Source organism: Salvelinus alpinus, chromosome 13 (genome assembly GCF_045679555.1).
Source record: "Salvelinus alpinus chromosome 13, SLU_Salpinus.1, whole genome shotgun sequence".
Taxonomy (NCBI): domain Eukaryota; kingdom Metazoa; phylum Chordata; class Actinopteri; order Salmoniformes; family Salmonidae; genus Salvelinus; species Salvelinus alpinus.
The window spans coordinates 9,921,372-9,941,256 of record NC_092098.1 but is presented as its reverse complement, the minus strand read 5'-3'; the positions used below and the strand labels follow the sequence as shown (position 1 = coordinate 9,941,256).

The 19,885-nt window shown below is 41.3% G+C and overlaps 2 long non-coding RNA genes and 1 pseudogene across 2 annotated transcripts; all 3 read right to left on the bottom strand.

Annotated features, from left to right (window-relative positions):
- Nucleotides 1-1,327: 1,327 nt before the first annotated feature.
- Nucleotides 1,328-6,606, bottom strand: LOC139536998 (uncharacterized). The gene is made up of 3 exons (XR_011667444.1): nt 6,111-6,606; nt 5,695-5,887; nt 1,328-1,673 (listed from the first exon to the last, which is right to left on the bottom strand). It is a non-coding gene; the product is annotated as an uncharacterized lncRNA (long non-coding RNA).
- A 1,215-nt stretch (nt 6,607-7,821) lies between these two features.
- Nucleotides 7,822-8,983, bottom strand: LOC139536996 (uncharacterized). The gene is made up of 4 exons (XR_011667443.1): nt 8,813-8,983; nt 8,613-8,720; nt 8,391-8,497; nt 7,822-8,287 (listed from the first exon to the last, which is right to left on the bottom strand). It is a non-coding gene; the product is annotated as an uncharacterized lncRNA (long non-coding RNA).
- Nucleotides 8,984-17,504: 8,521 nt separating this feature from the next.
- On the bottom strand, nt 17,505-18,742 carry LOC139536995 (cystatin-B-like; annotated as a pseudogene).
- Nucleotides 18,743-19,885: the final 1,143 nt, after the last annotated feature.

The window sequence follows — 19,885 nt, the reverse complement described above, 5'->3', positions numbered from 1 at the left end:
ACTCCTCTGGGTAATGAGATCCTATTTTTCTTGGTTTTATGTTTTCCATCTAAAAATATAAAACAGGGAGGTCCGGTCAACTGAGTCAGTCACTCAAGGTTCTCCTGTAGCCTACCCTGTAACACTGTTATCATAATCACATGACTATGTCCTGTGTGTTGTGCTGCATGTCGTGAGTTATGTCATACTCACCAGATTCAGTCAGCAACAGACACACCACCACAAGCATCACGATCAGCAATGACTTCATCCTAGTGCTGTGATTCTTTGCATACCTCCCGTCTTATTCTGGTGACTTATATTCCAGTTCTGTTCCTTTTCTCCTCCCAACAACCTCTACTTTAAAAAAATATATATATTTTTGTATAAAAATATATATATTTTTGTATAAAAATATATATATTTTTGTATTTCACTAGGCAAGTCAGTTAAGAACAAATTCTTATTTACAATGACAGCCTACCCCGGCCAAACCCAGATGATGCTGGGGAAATTGTGCGCCGTCCTATAGGACTCCCAACCACGGCCAGATGTGATACAGCCTGGATTCGAACCAGGGACTGTAGTGACACCTCTCACACTAAGATGCAGAGCCTTAGACTGCTGCGCCACTCAGGGGCCCCTCATCAATTCCCCTCATCAAACCCCCAAAGACAGAGGGATAACTATCAGTTTTCAGCTTTGTGTGTTTTGGTGAAATATGGTAATCACAGGTTAAAGCAGCCATCAGCCAATCATATGCTGTCATTACAGGTTGTAATCACCTCTTACAATGGGCGTGGCCCTATTTTGGGTTGCATACAGCAGACAACCAATTGAGGGAAAATGTTTTCTGCAAAAAGAAAAGGAAGACTGCACACCGCAATTGACTCTCCCCTTTCCTGTTGCCAGAATTATATTTTAATGTCCAGAACCAACTCAAAGTCTGTTTCGATCTTAAATGCAGAAAATGTTTCAAACAATAGGAGGTATAACCTGAGGCTTCTTCGATGAAGGAAAACTGTACCACTATAGTGTCAGAAATCAAGCCTCTTCCTCCAGACGTGCCGGTTTTAAAAGGAGAACATCCCGATTTGAGGCCTCGATTGGAAGACTGCACTGTATTCAACTGACAGAATCTCTACCTGATATGTGGTACCATAAAATCATAAGAAATGTCAGTCACTACTAGGGATTACGCAATAGGTGTACAGTAATTGCTGTGATAGAGTTGGGGGAAATGTCATCACCTACAAATATGCAAATTGAAATTGTACAACAAGCCACCCACATACGCACTTCACAGATTTTTTATAGATTAAAAAAAAAAGTTTTACAAAAACTAAAGTCAGCTGTCAAATGTTTATTTACATTGTATTGTACCAAAAGACATTTAGTCAAAGGTGAAAACGTATTTTAGTACAAAGACAGACATTTACCAATGTAAGTATACAATAAAGTATAGTACAATACAGGTGAGCATAAAAACAAGGGTACACATGATCTAGAGCAGGCATGGAGGCTGGATTATGGGGGTGGCATCCTCTGCAGGGAGTTACAGGTATTCAGAAGAAACCAATAGGGTCATGGTGAGCTTTGGGAGTCTAGATTCCATGCAGCTCCAGGTTCCCGCCAGCGTGGGGTAGTGTTTTATGGACGAGCAGGTGCATAAATTCATCTCCACCAACATGGACCTATGAGAAAGGGAAGGATTAGGGCCTGATGAGTGATGCATAGGTGATAGAGAGACATGACTCTCAAGACTCTTATGTACTGAGTAAAGATCCATTTGTTTAGTGTTTACAAAGCTCTTCCAGTACATGTTTACACCCTATACATTTTTAACACAGCCCAATGCTTTGAAACCCATACAGGGGTTGTGAGGGTGTGGCAGGAGGTCACAGCTCTCACAGAGCTTGAAGATAAAATAATGACTCAATGTATTGCAGGGGTCTCCAACATGTTGATCGCGAGCTACCAGTAGCTCGCAGACCACTTATGAGTAGCTGGCCAAACAATTCTGAAAGTACTTGCAATTTTCAAGTGTTCCACCCAGGGGCTGGCGCCAGAACTTATCAATTGGACAGGCCTTTGATTTTCATAGGCGGCACGTTTTTTCACGGATCTCCAATGTGTGCACGCACAATTTTTGGAACTGGTGTAATAATAAAGGCAGCCTGTCAAGCTTACAATTTATTCTACCAGTTATGATTATGTTATTTGCGCATTTTCGTAGAACAGTATAATTTCAATAATAAAGTTTTAGTTTCTCAAAATCATTGTCACGTGGGGGGAACCGGCTGCAGAAGGCTATATCGGTCCGCTAATACAGGAATATTAAAGCCCCAGTGCACTACTTTTGTGAAAAATTATAAATTTTTCTAAATATATTTGTATTATTTTATATGGGATCATCAGATCATGATATTTTGCTCTATCATACCGAGTCTTGGTGAAGATCAAGGCCGGGAGTGTTGGAAAGATTTAAAAAAAAGACTTTGTTGACTTGTTTGAAATTAAGAACAATTGACTGAGAAGCTCAGCTTATTAGTGGTGTACGTGATGAGTTAAGACAATCAGACACTGCCAAATGGGAAAGTCATGCTCCCGGTTCAAGTATTTTGAATTATTTTATTTAGACTGGAGTTATTATATAATAATAAATAAATAACTTTAGGGCAATCCAGCACTGTGCACCCTCCAACCCTTTCCAGTTCGCAAGAGGCTGGAACCAGATATCTGTATATAATGTCGAGATGCTCATGTTCGCCCTAACAATGGGACTCTTTGTCCCAAAGGCGTGAAGGCAGGCGACAAGCTTAAGCCTGCATATTATTCCCATAGAAAGGCATTGGGATTACTCTGTACAGATTTGGTAAGAGTGAGTCCTCTCGCTTCGCCTCTTCCTCTCTGCTGAAATTTGGCTATATCACTGGAGAAAGGGACATAAATGTGTATATATATATATTTTTTTTTATCCGGTCGGATAAACACTCCAAACAGCCGACCCGACTGCTCGGAGGCGTCCGCATGGTCCTAAAGAACACCATTGCCTTGTTTTGTATCACATTCCAATGATACAATTGGGGGGGACAAAAATGCTATTTCAATATGTCCCCGTCCCCGTCCCCAGTGAACGTTACACCCCTGCATGCCATAATCTTTAGTCTTTCTGTCACGGTCAAATAAATGATCAATATTTAAATAATTTATTTGGACAGGCAAGGAGGTATGGTAGGGTGGGCCAGGACCCCTAAGGCCAGCCCTATGGTTCCACTGTAAACTGTCATGAACATATCTCTCAAGTATCAGACACTGCAAGCTTCCAGCTCTAACCAACTTAAGAAATATTTATATTATCCCAGCCCTGGTTAGCCACTATTGGCTTAAAAATCAAAACCTAACACAATATGTGCCAATTAATTTCCAACAATATTGCCCATTTCTGTCTGTGTGTTGTGGCCATTTGTCTATTACTCAGTGCATAGCCATAGCCAGTACTCATATGTGAAAGAGCCGTTAATTTGTCTCCCTGATGTGCATACTTTTCCTATTACATTTTGAGCTCCAGACATCGATTATCTGCAGATAAATTATAAAAACATCCTCTGACGATGGCAATTCCTCAGTGCAGGAACAATATAGTGAGACAAGAGCCTCATTCAGTATTAATATTTTTTGCAGGACGTCTAACAATTTGGTCAGGTAAAGATGTATTTGAACTCACATTTCACGATCTGACATCGTGGTAGACAACGGTTTAGGCTTTAAATTCAAGATTTTTTTTTATAGTTTTGGTACATTTCTAAGCGATGAGCAGTTTGGGAGACAAATTAACGGTTCTTTTAAGTGAACGGAGGCAAATGATCCCACTCACAATGACCATGAATGATGTCGCTCTTAATGCTGGTGATTCTCTGATCCACCTCTACGCAGACGACACCATTCTGTATACTTCTGGTCCTTCTTTGGACACTGTGTTAACAAACCTCCAGATGAGCTTCAATGCCATACAACACTCCTTCCGTGGCCTCCAACTGCTCTTAAATGCTAGTAAAACTAAATGCATGCACTTCAACCGATCGCTGCCCGCACCCGCCCGCTCGACTAGCATCACTACTCTGGACGGTTCTGACCTAGAATATGTGGTCAACTACAAATACCTAGGTGTCTGGTTAGACTGTAAACTCTCCTTCTAGACTCACATTAAGCATCTCCAATCCAAAATGAAATCTATAATCGGCTTCCTATTTCGCAACAAAGCCTCCTTCACTCATGCTGCTGAACATACCCTCGTAAAACTGACTATCCTACCGACCCTTGACTTCAGCGATGTAATTTACAAAATAGCCTCCAACACTCTACTCAGCAAATTGGATGCAGTCTATTACAGTGCCATCCGTTTTGTCACCAAAGCCCCATATACTACCCACCACTGCGACCTGTATGCTCTCGTTGGCTGGCCCTCGCTTCATATTCATCGCCAAACCCACTGGCTCTAGGTCATCTATAAGTCTTTGCTAGGTAAAGCCCTACCTTATCTCAGCTCACTGGTCACCATAGCAACACCCACCCGTAGCACAAGCTCCAGCAGGTATATTTCACTGGTCATCCTCAAAGACAACTCCTACTTTGGCCGCCTTTCCTTCCAGTTCTCTGCTGCCAATGACTGGAACGAATTGCAAAAATCACTGAAGCTGGAGACATATATCTCCCTCACTAACTTTAAGCATCAGCTGTCAGAGCAGCTTACCGATCACTGCACCTGTACATAGCCCATCTGTAAATAGCCCGCCCAACTACCTCATCCCCATATTGTTATTTATGTTTGCTCTTTTGCACCCCAGTATCTCTACTTGCACATCATCATCACATCTATCACTCCAGTGTTAATGCTAAATTGTAATTATTTTGCCACTATGGCCTATTTATTGCCTTACCTCCCTAATCTTACTACATTTTCACACACTGTATATAGATTTTTCTATTGTGTTATTGACTGTACATTTGTTTATTCCATGTGTAACTCTGTGTTGTTGTTTTTGTCGCACTGCTTTGCTTTATCTTGGCCAGGTCGCAGTTGTAAATGAGAACTTGTTCTCAACTGGCCTACCTGGTTAAATAAAGGTTAAATAAAATTAAAATCTTTCCCCAAACCCTTCTCAATTAAATGTTAACTACAAAGTAGGCTTACCTGGCAGACGTATATAATTTGTTTTGATTATTTGTTAATTGGAAACTTTGCCATGAAATTAGCATCAGCAGTACAGAACCATTGCTAGACCTGCATATGAGACAGTGCACTAGATAAGCAATTAAAGGGCCAGATGCGTAATTGAAAGGTAACTACATTCAAAAAATAAGATCTGTTTGTTTTCTTCCAGACCTAAAAAAAATTGTCTTCTGATGTGATTTAATCATTGACATCAACTCAGAACATTCAATTTAGTTGTTTCTCTGTGAACAAATATAATTTTGAGAATGAAAACCCTCAACTAATCTAAAACCAGGAAGAATAAAACTGAATAAAAAAAATCGCAGATTTTAATAGGGCCCACCTTCGTTTTTTATTAACCATTATTTTACCAGGTTTATTGACAGTAAACATAGTGTACTACTTTCTCTTGTACACTTAAGGACCCAGGGAAGAGTTTCAGGGGAGAGGAGAAGAGAAGAATGTGCATATTTGAAAGCTAAAAAAGATAAGTAGCTCACCTCATGCTAGAAAAGGTTGGAGATCCATGATGTAGTGGAACCCCGAGACATTTATTTTTGCAAAACATAGGCTAGAAATAATACAATAATTTTTTTATTCAAGAAGAGTGAAGAAGTTGGTCTCCACCACAACTTGTGTTGTGAATGTTTTGACAACGAAAACATCAAACTTCTTTCCAGCATGTGGCTTCATCTGGAAACATTTAAAAGACAATCAGGCAATGACTTAGTTGTTCCAGCAGCATTCCAAATGTACTCCATATAGCCTATGCACACCTATAGGTTTGACATTTGTTATTTACCCACAAATGGAATAACATGGTCGAGGTAATTATTGTGTGTCATCTTTGTTGAAAGATGACCATATTCAGTTGGACAGCTAGACTAAGCAGGCTAAATTAAGGAATTATGCTCACTTTATAGCAGATTTGCTGCACTTCAGGAGTGGCATCCTTCACGTTCATGGCTAAAAGGGATCCAGTTTATGTCAAATTAACGTTAAAAGTAGATTTTTGTTGCATTTTAGCTAACCCTTTTCCTAACATTAACCTAATTATTCTAACCTGCTACGTTAATTATCCTAACCTGCTGTGTAAATGTTCCTTACCGGCAACAAAACGTCAAACCTGAATTTAAATTGACAAAATCTGGATCCTTTCTAGTCATGATCTTCACCTCGAAGGCACCGCTACACATCATCATGATTAGTTACAGCTGAAAAAACCTACGAAAGATTTCACAAATTAATTTTTACTTTCTTGTTTATATTGTCACGATCACATGACTCGAGTCATGCTTTTTGAAATGTACCATTATATTTATGAAGTGGATAAACTGCCTCTGTTTAAATCTACAAGCTGTTAGTATTCACACAATGAAATTGACATTCAACTGATGAGAAAAAGCAGATCCACTGAGCAGTGATCGTCCATTCTAATTAAGCAATAAGGCCGGAGGAGGTATGGTATATAACCGATAGGGCTGTTCTTACGCAAGACGCAACGCAGAGTGCCTGGACACAGCCCTTATCCTTGGTATATTGGCCAAATATTACAAACCCCCAAGGAACCCTATTGCTATTTTAAACTGGTTACCAACGTAATTAGAGCAGTAAAACTAAAATGTTTTGTCAAACCCGTGGTATACATTCTGATATGCCAGAATTCAGGGCTCAAACCACCCAGTTTATCGTAGCACTTAGAAGATATATCTTATATTCGTGGATTCGTTTACCCAATATATTTTTGAAGGTTTTTGATTACGGAAAATTCAAATTCATCGTAAATATTCATGAAAGACACCAGGTAGAAGTAAACTAATCCATAAATACAAATAAAATTCGACATACATCGTAAATGACCACGTTTTCATGAATTTTATAAACTTGACGCCAGTTCAAAAACAGTAGAGGATTTGAACAAGGAAATAGGCGGGACTTTCATAGCGTATTGCGCTTACTGGTGCTGACCCCACATCTTCATATCTTTGTTGTTTTGAGTAGAAATGTCTGTCTGGTCATGGACAATGCCTGGAGAAAGAGTTGACTGCATCATAGCAAATAGCCATGTCCATTGTAAAAGCTGCGGCTTCAGAGCGGTTTCTTTTAGTTGATTCACTTCTTTACACAAAATGAGATACTAGATGTGGTTGTTTATCCCATGGGGGTGGGGGGGATCTAACAGGTAAGCAGTATCATTTAGAACCAACCCATAAACCCATCTTCATACAGATTATTTAACCCCTAATAAACTTGATTATCAGACACCTGAAATATGATGCAGTGCCAGCAAGGCCTTCAGAGTTAGATTGCACTAGATCTGGTACCACAGACTCATGACCACAACATACTTCCTTTACCCAAACACACATCTACTTATGCCAGTGGCCAGGGAGAGGCATTAGTCCCCTGAGGAGAAATACAACTTGTAAAGACTGGTGGTATATTTGTACTCTGGCTTTGACAGTTCCTTCCTCTGTGATCATTTTTGTTTTTATATTTATTTCATCATCATGAACTTTGTTGTATAATTCAGTGTAACTAGAATTCTATAGGAGGTCAATTATTGTTTTGTACACATTTGTAAATAAAGTGTGTAAACACTTAACAAACAAAAGGAGGAATCAGAACTGTGTTATGGATGTACTTGCAAGGAGTAGGATAACGTTTACAATAGAATGATGGTACACCAAGGTTACTTTTAGAGCTGGGTTTACATGACATTTGATCAACACAGACTTCTAAAGCAGCTAACATCACATCTTAGGATCAGAGGTATTAAATACCCAACATATTCTAGTCATCTGAAGAGTAGAATGACTGACAAACGGAAAAAGCACTAGACAGTATTTCATTGGAGCAAGTCAGTGAAGTTAAAAACTAACAGAGCTTACAGCTACGCTGGGCTTCACTAGGCAATTCAGATGCAAGTTAAGGCGGAGCCTGAAGCTAATGGGCCAATGGAGCTAAAGGTGGTTCATGGTTGCCACAGTTGCCATGGGTCTACCGATCGAGTAGCAATGCCATGCAGACTGATCAAGGGAGCATGTTTAGAAAGTAAAAAACATGGATGAAATTACACAGCAGGACACTCATCTGCAGAAAGAGAGAAATAAGGTTGATAATTATGTCTGAAACATTCCACACTTCTATCAAGAAATATTGTGCAACTTAAACACACTTCACAAATGGGCTGTACCGTTTTTGGGGAGGATAGCCTGGTGTCCAGGGAGAACTGCCTAAACTTCTGCAGCATGTCAGGGCTCAGGTCTGTCCCACGGTACAATACATGGCAGACTAAATATACTGTGAAGGATGCAATATTTGGTAATATAAGATTTCTAACAAAGGATGGGGAAAGGAATAGTGAAACAATGAGACTCAGTCATAGGATTTTGCAGAGGAGTGGAAAGGATCGTACCATACAGGTTGGTGAGCACAGCTGAAACACCCTTGGTCTTGGTGTGAATAAGAGCAAACTCGTCATACTTAACGTCAACGACACGCATGTAATTTTCATTACTTCAGCCTAGAGGGGACGAGAGGGAGTTGAATTGACAATATCACACATAGGCCCATTAGTGCACTGTGTGTGTATGTGTTTATAGGTTCTAGACTTACGCTCGCTCTTGAAGATTAATTTCCCCACAAGGTTTGTCTTCTTGGCCAGGTGGTTCATTCTCCAGCAGGAGCCATCAGCGCTACAGAGACAATACAGTTCATACAGAATCAGCACAATGTCTCTCTCTTTCTCTCTCTCTCTTACTTCCGGCTAGAATATGCCATTTCCTGGTCTCCGTCAGCAGTTGGTGTCAGCATGGCGTTGCCCATCTTCATGCTGGCCTTGTGGTTGATGGGCATTAGTGGCAAATCCAATCACATAACACTTTCCTCCCACCTGCAAAAAACATCCCTGATTAGATTACATCACCTCCTTATTCCTGTCTGCAGGAGTCACAGAAAGTTTAAACCTTAAATCTGTGAGAGCTGATACTGAAATATTCCTGAATCATTCATGAAGGAACATCTGAATAACTCTTGTCTCAATATGAACACCCGACAATGTGTCACTAGAATTCCCACATTTCGTTCATCCCTTCCATTTGAATCTTGTTTTCATCACAGGTTTCTTTCTGTATTCTTTCTCCTAATGTTTCTTTTTCTCCATAACAATCCCTAGTTTGTTCCTCGTCATTTGATTTTCAATGTAACGCTGATTTCTGATCCCTCTCTTCATTTTCTCTCTTACCCCCTGTAGATTGAAGTCTCCTTGGGGCATGACCTCAGCGGTGACAACCAAGGAGCAGAGCAGTGCTCCTAGTGCGCTCAGCAGCATGATCGTCATGGCTACAGCAGAGCAGGGTCGGTATCAAGAATTATAAAGGACAAAACAGGAGATCTGCTTTTCTTTGCCACATCTCACTCCTATATATACTGTAGAGTATGGGTTTACATAAACACCCCATCCCATACACACAAGCTGCTACCTGCTACCATATCTATCCCCCGCCCCTTAGACACACACACACACACACACACTAGTTATACAATACCCATGGAGATGGGGCTTATGGGGTCACTCCTCCCTCTGTAGAACACTGGAAGTGAACTTATCCACAAAAAGGTAAACCATGAACTGAATTTTGAGATGATGAGAGCATTCATCAAAGTGCAAGTACATAATACACATTTAATCTCAAATAAATTGAAATAACTTTAGAAAACATATAATGAATTGTCTTGGTGATTGTCTGCATGCTATGAGTGTGTACAGTACCAGTCAAAAGTTTGGACACATCTACTCATTCAAGGGTTTTTCTTTATTTTTACTATTTTCTACATTGTAGAACAATAGTGAAGACATCAAAACTATGAAATAACACATATAGAATCATGTAGTAGCCAAAAAAGTATTAAACAAATCAAAATATATGTTATATTTTAGATTCTCCAAAGTAGCCACTGTTTGCCTTGATGAAAGCTTTGCACACTCTTGGCATTCTCTCAACCAGCTTTACCTGGAATGCTTTTCCAACAGTTTTGAAGGAGTTCCCACATATGCTGAGCATTTATTGGCTGCTTTTCCTTCAATCTTTTTTTTTTTTTTTTCACCTTTATTTAACCAGGTAGGCTAGTTGAGAACAAGTTCTCATTTGCAACTGCGACCTGGGCAAGATAAAGCATAGCAGTGTGAACAGACAACACAGAGTTACACATGGAGTAAACAATAAACAAGTCAATAACATGGTAGAAAAAAAGAGAATCTATATACAATGTGTGCAAAAGGCATGAGGTAGGCAATAAATCGAATAATTACAATTTAGCAGATTAACACTGGAGTGATAAATCATCAGATGATCATGTGCAAGAAGAGATACTGGTGTGCAAAAGAGCAGAAAAGTAAATAAATAAAAGCAGTATGGGGGGTGAGGTAGGTAAATTGGGTGGGTAGTTTACAGATGGACTATGTACAGCTGCAGCGATCGGTTAGCTGCTCGGATAGCAGATTTTTAAAGTTGTTGAGGGAGATAAAAGTCTCCAACTTCAGAGATTTTTGCAATTCGTTCCAGTCGCAGGCAGCAGAGAACTGGAAGGAAAGGCGTCCAAATGAGGTTTTAGCTTTAGGGATGATCAGTGAGATACACCTGCTGGAGCGCGTGCTGCGGGTGGGTGTAGCCATCGTGACCAGTGAACTGAGATAAGGCGGCACTTTACCTAGCATAGCCTTGTAGATGACCTGGAGCCAGTGGGTCTGACGACGAACATGTAGCGAGGGCCAGCCGACTAGGGCATACAGGTCGCAGTGGTGGGTCGTATAAGGTGCTTTAGTAACAAAACGAATGGCACTGTGATAAACTGCATCCAGTTTGCTGAGTAGAGTGTTGGAAGCTATTTTGTAGATGACATCGCCGAAGTCGAGGATCGGTAGGATAGTCAGTTTTACTAGGGTAAGTTTGGCGGCGTGAGTGAAGGAGGCTTTGTTGCGGAATAGAAAGCCGATTCTTGATTTGATTTTGGATTGGAGATGTTTGATATGAGTCTGGAAGGAGAGTTTGCAGTCTAGCCAGACACCTAGGTACTTATAGATGTCCACATATTCTAGGTCGGAACCGTCCAGGGTGGTGATGCTAGTCGGGCGTGCGGGTGCAGGCAGCGAACGGTTGAAAAGCATGCATTTGGTTTTACTAGCGTTTAAGAGCAGTTGGAGGCCACGGAAGGAGTGTTGTATGGCATTGAAGCTCGTTTGGAGGTTAGATAGCACAGTGTCCAAGGAAGGGCCGGAAGTATATAGAATGGTGTCGTCTGCGTAGAGGTGGATCAGGGAATCGCCCGCAGCAAGAGCAACATCATTGATGTATACAGAGAAAAGAGTCGGCCCGAGAATTGAACCCTGTGGTACCCCCATAGAGACTGCCAGAGGACCGGACAACATGCCCTCCGATTTGACACACTGAACTCTGTCTGCAAAGTAGTTGGTGAACCAGGCAAGGCAGTCATTAGAAAAACCGAGGCTACTGAGTCTGCCGATAAGAATATGGTGATTGACAGAGTCGAAAGCCTTGGCCAGGTCGATGAAGACGGCTGCACAGTAATGTCTTTTATCGATGGCGGTTATGATGTCGTTTAGTACCTTGAGCGTGGCTGAGGTGCACCCGTGACCGGCTCGGAAACCGGATTGCACAGCGGAGAAGGTACGGTGGGATTCGAGATGGTCAGTGATCTGTTTGTTGACTTGGCTTTCGAAGACCTTAGATAGGCAGGGCAGGATGGATATAGGTCTGTAACAGTTTGGGTCCAGGGTGTCTCCCCCTTTGAAGAGGGGGATGACCGCGGCAGCTTTCCAATCCTTGGGGATCTCAGATGATACGAAGGAGAGGTTGAACAGGCTGGTAATAGGGGGTGCGACAATGGCGGCGGACAGTTTCAGAAATAGGGGGTCCAGATTGTCAAGCCCAGCTGATTTGTATGGGTCCAGGTTTTCCAGCTCTTTCAGAACATCTGCTATCTGGATTTGGGTAAAGGAGAAGCTGGGGAGGCTTGGGCGAGTAGCAGCGGGGGGGGCGGGGCTGTTGGCCAAGGTTGGAGTCGCCAGGAGGAAGGCATGGCCAGCCATTGAGAAATGCTTGTTGAAGTCTTCGATTATCACGGATTTATCGGTGGTGACCGTGTTACCTAGCCTCAGTGCAGTGGGCAGCTGGGAGGAGGTGCTCTTGTTCTCCATGGACTTTACAGTATCCCAGAACTTTTTGGAGTTAGAGCTACAGGATGCGAATTTCTGCTTGAAAAAGCTGGCCTTTGCTTTCCTGACTGACTGCGTGTATTGGTTCCTGACTTCCCTGAACAGTTGCATATCGCGGGGGCTCTTCGATGCTATTGCAGTTCGCCACAGGATGTTTTTGTGCTGGTCGAGGGCAGTCAGGTCTGGAGTGAACCAAGGGCTATATCTGTTCTTGGTTCTGCATTTTTTGAACGGAGCATGCTTGTCTAATATGGTGAGGAAGTAACATTTAAAGAATGACCAGGCATCCTCAACTGACGGGATGAGGTCAATATCCTTCCAGGGTACCCGGGCCAGGTCGATTAGAAAGGCCTGCTCGCAGAAGTGTTTTAGGGAGCGTTTGACAGTGATGAGGGGTGGTCGTTTGACCGCGGACCCGTGGCGGATACAGGCAATGAGGCAGTGATCGCTGAGATCTTGATTGAAGACAGCAGAGGTGTATTTGGAGGGCAGGTTGGTCAGGATAATGTCTATTAGGGTGCCCATGTTTACGGATTTAGGGTTGTACCTGGTGGGTTCCTTGATGATTTGTGTGAGATTGAGGGCATCAAGCTTGGATTGTAGGACTGCCGGGGTGTTAAGCATATCCCAGTTTAGGTCACCTAACAGAACAAACTCTGAAGCTAGATGGGGAGCGATCAATTCACAGATGGTGTCCAGGGCACAGCTGGGAGCTGAGGGGGGTCGGTAGCAGGCGGCAACAGTGAGAGACTTATTTCTGGAGAGATTAATTTTTAAAATTAGAAGTTCGAACTGTTTGGGCATAGACCTGGAAAGTATGACAGAACTTTGCAGGCTATCTCTGCAGTAGATTGCAACTCCTCCCCCTTTGGCAGTTCTATCTTGACGGAAAGTGTTATAGTTGGGTATGGAAATCTCAGAATTTTTGGTGGCCTTCCTAAGCCAGGATTCGGACACGGCAAGGACATCAGGATTGGCAGAGTGTGCTAAAGCGGTGAGTAAGGCAAACTTAGGGAGGAGGCTTCTGATGTTGACATGCATGAGGCCAAGGCTTTTTCGATCGCAGAAGTCAACAAATGAGGGTGACTGGGGACATGCAGGGCCTGGGTTTACCTCCACATCACCCGAGGAACAGAGGAGTAGTAGGATGAGGGTGCGGCTAAAGGCTATCAAAACTGGTCGCCTAGAGCGTTGGGGACAAAGAATAAAAGGAGCAGATTTATGGGCGTGGTAGAATAGATTCTGGGCATAATGTGTAGACAGGGGTATGGAGGGGCGCGGGTACAGCGGAGGCAAGCCCAGGCACTGGGTGATGATAAGAGAGGTTGTATCTCTGGACATGCTGGTCTCAATGGGTGAGGTCACCGCATGTGTGGGGGGTGGGACAAAGGGGGTATCAGAGGTACGGAGAGTGGAATCTGCGGTCCAACTCATCCCAAACCATCTCAATTGGGTTGAGGTTGGGTGGTTGTGGAGGCCAGGTTATCTGATGCAGCACTCCATCACTCTCCTTCTTGGTCAAATTGCCCTTACACAGCCTGGAGGTGTGTTTTGGTCATTGACCTTTGAAGACTCTCAAACAAAAAATATATATTTTGACACTTTTTTGGTTACTACATAATTATATATGTGTTATTCAATAGTTTTGATGTCTTCACTATTATTCTACAATGTAGAAAATAGTACAAATAATGAAAAACCCTTGAATGAGCAGTTGTGTCCAAACATTTGACTGGTACTGTATGTAATATGTTTGTGCATGTGAAGTGGGCTGAAAGCTCTTGTAAGGATCAGCCCATCAATTTAGAAAAGAAAATAACAGGAGCAAAAAAAGACGGACAGTGATAAACAAAAGCAGAATCTGTTCCTCGAATTTGCTTTCTGTGGGCAGGAACTAGTGAATCAAATCTAACTGTCAGCACTTTAGATAGTAAACAGAGCTCCACCTAAGCACCAAAGCATCTCGCTTTGTGTGTGTGTGTGTGTGTGGGGTTTAATGTGAAATTTAACTATCAGTGTAAAACCTTGCTTGAAAAGGAAGACCAATCCTTCATGTAATCATATCATCTCAGTTCAACACAATTTTAAAGGTATAGTCAACTAAAAATACAACCTACCAGGATTTTCCACATACCTTTTGAGTCATATATCCCTTTAAATATTATACTGTTTCATGCAAGTAATCCTTACATAAGTTCTAAGAAACTGTTTGCCAGTTGGTTATTTTCCACTCTTTTGGCAGTTGGAGGCGAAAGACATACTGTGATGAAACACCTGAAACAAGTGTGGGCAAGTCTTTGTGTCACAGACACACCTACAGCTCACAAAAACTTTCCCACCATCTTACCAGTTGAAACAGTGGTCTCGAAACATATCATTATTCAATCCAATACTAAGAAATCAAACCAAGAAATGTTCTCAGCATGTAATGACAATATTTGTGTGCTTACTTCAGGTGTGTAAATACAATCAAACCATGATTGAGAGGCTAAAATAGTTTATGGGAACATTATTTAATTGAACAAAAAATGTAATTCACATCATTCCAAATAATAAAACCACAAACGATTGTAGTCTATTGACTGAACAACCATGCATGCAAGTTTAGGTATTACTGTGTTATGTTCTATGGTATAGATGAACTGGTATGTACTATGAGCAAGAAATCTGACAGTTATCAATTGTGCTGGATCACTATAAGATGCCTCTATGTTCATTCTGACAGATGGCAGATTCAGCTTGTGGATTGAACTGGGGAAGTTTCAAGATGTGTAAGTCTTTTCACACCAGCTTTGCTCCCAGCTGTCCCGTAGAAAATGTTCATGAGAAAGGTGACCTCTGCTGTCCATCTACAGTATTGACACTGTGTTCTTGAAGTGGAGAGAGGACAGACGAGAGTACAAGTCTTTGTATGATTGGATTAGATGATAGAAGGTAGAACATCGATGACCCAAGTTGCACTAAATAGGAGGCTACTCACTCATATAGTCTTTGGTACTCACCATTACTGTCAAGTCTAGCTTCAAGTCCCTCATACATAGCTGACTGTGAGGGTAAAGGACAAAAAAAATGAGGGAAACAATGCAGACAATCCTCCACTCTAAGGTGTTCATATAGAATGAACAAGATGTGTAGTTGACAGTAGGTTTATGTTGTTTTCATACAGTTCTTCTTAACTGTACCACGCTCACCTGTCTTGCAGACACCGTTAGCAATGCCTTTTCCTAAATTGAGAAATCAAATCAGAAATCATTGTGTTAATCACTGATAGATGCCAACCGGACAGACAGACAGAAAGGACAGACAGACAGCTATTGCTCACCAACGTCAACCACTTTATGAAGCCAGTTCATCACTGAGGGGAAGGAAATGACAACACAGTAACTACACATTCAACCATGTGAACACCTGAGCAATGGCATCATCACTTCCATGATCACAACTCACCTTGGGTCGTCACTAGAACAAACACAAAATAAATACCATCAGTTTTGTCAAAAATATCAAAATAAATATTGTATTAATAATGCAGAATAATCACTATATGCGTGAAACAATATTATTTTTTACTTACATCTCAAATGTTCATATACAATGGCATCCTCTGTTACTTTAGCTAAATAAGAAATAGTAAATTGTTTTTGTTTAATCCTAGAATTGAAATGCACTAGAAGCTGGAATACTTCAGACTAGATATGAATGAGTGTGTAATAGATGTGTGGAGTCTTTAATGAGTCTTTAATGATTGGTTAGGGCAATATGAACTCATCCTGTTGATCACTGTTTTGGGTACAGAAACAAATATGTGTTGTACTTACCCAGATCTTTGGATCCAGTTTTCCATTTCAAAGTATTTACAATTCGATTAGGGTCTGCAACAGACACAGCCAACCACCTCATGAATGAATGAATGGCCACAACACTTACAGTATTAAACACGTGGACATGAAACATTTTTAAATCAAAGCTCTCAATTCTCAATAAAGTTACAATCACCACACAGTGTTACATGCAATTACACGTGCAAGGAATCACCCAGAAAAGACAGTGGCGGAGGGGAGAGAAACAGAGAGGAAGAGGACAAAGGCAAGCAAGTAAAGTTATAACATATGACTCACCCAGGGCCTCTTGAATCTTCCTAACTCCTCTGGGTAATGAGATCCTATTTTTCTTGGATTTACGTTTTCCATCTAAAAGTATAAAACAGGGAGGTCCTGTCAACTGAGTCAGTCACTCAAGGTTCTCCTGTAGCCTACCCTGTAACACTGTTATCATAATCACATGACTATGTCCTGTGTGTCGTGCTGCATGTCGTGAGTTATGTCATACTCACCAGATTCAGTCAGCAACAGACACACCACGATCACGATCAGCAATGACTTCATCCTAGTGCTGTGATTCTTTGCATACATCCAGTCTTATTCTGGTGACTTATATTCCAGTTCTGTTCCTTTTCTCCTCCACCTCCACTTTTTATTCCCCTCATCAAACCCCCAAAGACAGAGGGATAACTATCAGTTTTCAGCTTTGTGTGTTTTGGTGAAATATGGTAATCACAGGTTAAAGCAGCCATCAGCCAATCATATGCTGTCATTACAGGTTGTAATCACCTCTTACAATGGGTGGGGCCCTCTTTTGGATTGCATACAGCAGACACCCAATTGAGGGAAAATGTTTTCTGCAAAAAGAAAAGGAAGACTGCACACCACAATTGACTCTCCCCTTTCCTGTTGCCAGAATTATATTTTGATGTCCAGAACCAACTCAGTCATTGCATGTGTGTCTGTTTTGATCTGTTTAACTGACATAATCCCTACCTGATGTGGTACCACGCAATCATGAGAAACATGTCAGTCACTACTAGGGATTATGGAATAGGTGTATAGTAATTGCTGTGATAGAGACATTTTATAACTTCCAAAACACAGAAATGATAGAACAAGCACTTCACTGAGTGTTTTTTAGTTTTACAAAAAGAAAAGTCAGCTGTCAAATGTTTTTTTTACATTGTAGTCCAAATACATTTAGTCAAAAGGCGTCGATGGCTTTTAGTAAAGAAAGACATTTACCCATGTAAGTATACAATACAGTATAGTACAATACAGGTGAGCATAAAAACAAGGGTACACATTATCTAGAGCAGGCATGGAGGCTGGAGTATGGGAGTGACATCCTCTGCAGGGAGTTACAGGTATTCAGAAGAAACCAATAGAGTCATTGTGAGCTTTTGGAGTCTGTACTCTATGAAGCTCAAGTTTCCCGCCAGCGTGGGGTAGTGTTTTATGGACACGCAGGTGCATAAATTCATCTCCACCAACATGGACCTATGAGAAAGGGAAGGATTAAGGCCTGATGAGTGACGCATAGGTGATAGAGAGACGGGATTCTCAAGGCTGATATGTACTGAGTAATGACCAATTTAGTGTTTACAAAGCTTGTACAGTACATGTTCACGCCCTATACATTTGTGACGCAGTTCAATGCTTCGAAACCCATACAGGGGGTGTGGCAGGGAGTCACAGCTCTCACAGCGCTTGAAAACAAAATGACTCCCCCCTGGAGTTCAGGCTTTCCCAAACTCGGTACACATTTTGGTTTATGATTTAAACTATGATTAGTTCATTATTTGAACCAGCTGTATAGTGTTTGGGCAAAAACCAAAACGTGCACCGAGTTTGGGAAACAATGCTGTAATGGAACAGAGACATTTATTTTTTTCTAAACATAGGCTAGAAAGTAGAAAGAAAACGATTTTAAAATTGGAGAAGTTGGTCCCAGCTACAACTTGGGTTGTGAATGTTTTGGCGGTGATAACATCAAACTTCTTTCCAGGTTTCTCTCTGCATGTGGCTTCATCTAGAAACATGTAAAAGACAAATCGGGCAGCATTCCAAATGTATTCTATGTAGCCTGTGCACACGCACACCTTGAGTCCTATAGGTTTGGAATGGAATAACACTGTCAAGGTAATTATTCAATAACCGTTAAGGTTGATGATTAAACCTTCATCAAGCTTGCATGAGTGTTCTATGTTGAAAGAAGAGTATATTCAGTTGGGACAGTTAGACTACACAGGCTAAATGAAGTAATTATGCTCACCTTATCGCATATTTGCTGCACTTCGGGTGTGGCATCGCTCACCTGGGAAACAGCGCCACACATCATGAATAGTTGAAGTTGGAACGTTAGTTACAGCTTAAAATACCTACTAAAGATTACGCGAATTAATTTTCACGTCCTTGTTTATATTGTCACATCACATGACTCGAGTCATGTTTTTTTTTTTTTAAAGGTACCATTATAAGTGGAGAAATGGCTGCTCTATAAAGCCTATAATCAACACAAAAAAAACATAGGGTACTTAAGCAATCTAACATTTGCAGCCAATACATGTTTAAATCATATATTTTGTCATTGAGGGTATATAACCAGAAAGGTGCTCTTTTGTTGATGAAAAAAATCAGCATCTCTGCTTTGGAAAAAAGGTACTTGTCACGGTTCTCTAAAGTAGAACCCAGAAGCAGACCAGGACAAGGAGAGTAAGACGAAGGTGAGTATTTATTTACAAGTTTAAATGTAGTGATAGAAAAATCCAAGTAGCGGAGCGGGCAGCGGAGGTGAGTTGATGGAATTGAGTAAGCAGATCCAAGGAAGTAACTGAAGTCACCGACGACCAGGTAGGGATGGGATGAGTGTTCCGGGTGAATGACTGTAGACAGAAAAAACGAAGGTAAGTTCAAGGCAAGCAAGACGTACAAAACAACAAAACAAACTCTATCAAACTGGAGGCTGATAAGCTGGCACAACATACTGTTCATTGCTAACGATCCGGCAGGGAATGGATGTCAGGTCAGCGCTTATGAAGTGGAGGGGTGATGATCAGGACCAGGTGTGCAGATAGCTGATGGGATACAGGTGCGGGTACTCAGAGATCCTCCAACTAGCTACGTCGCCCGGCAACCAGACAGGGTGCGTTCCAGGACACCGGAAAAAACACTCCAGGACAGAACACAGGCAAAAACAGACTCAGGAAGCGGGATTCGTGACAGTACTTGTATAATTAAGAACAGTATCTTGCAGAATTCAATAGCTGGAATTGTAAGAGCTGTTGCCCTGTCCCTTTCTTGCGATTGTCATTCTAATGGTATCCAGAAATAACAAAATCCTGTCCTCAAACACTTACATCAAAATGTACAAAGTTATGGGAAAAGACACAAAACATCCACATCAAATTAAATATTTTTCTTGATCAAATAACATGGAAAACAACCACTTTTTGTGCAGTATTAATTTACTATCCTTACAAACCACTTAATGTAAATGTACATTACTGTAGGTTTGTACCTGCAGACTTTCTATCACCATGAAGAAAAACAATGACCAATACAGTAACTGAGTACATTGAGGCATCAAGTGGTTTGTGATGATGTGATGTGATGATGTGGCTCAGTTAG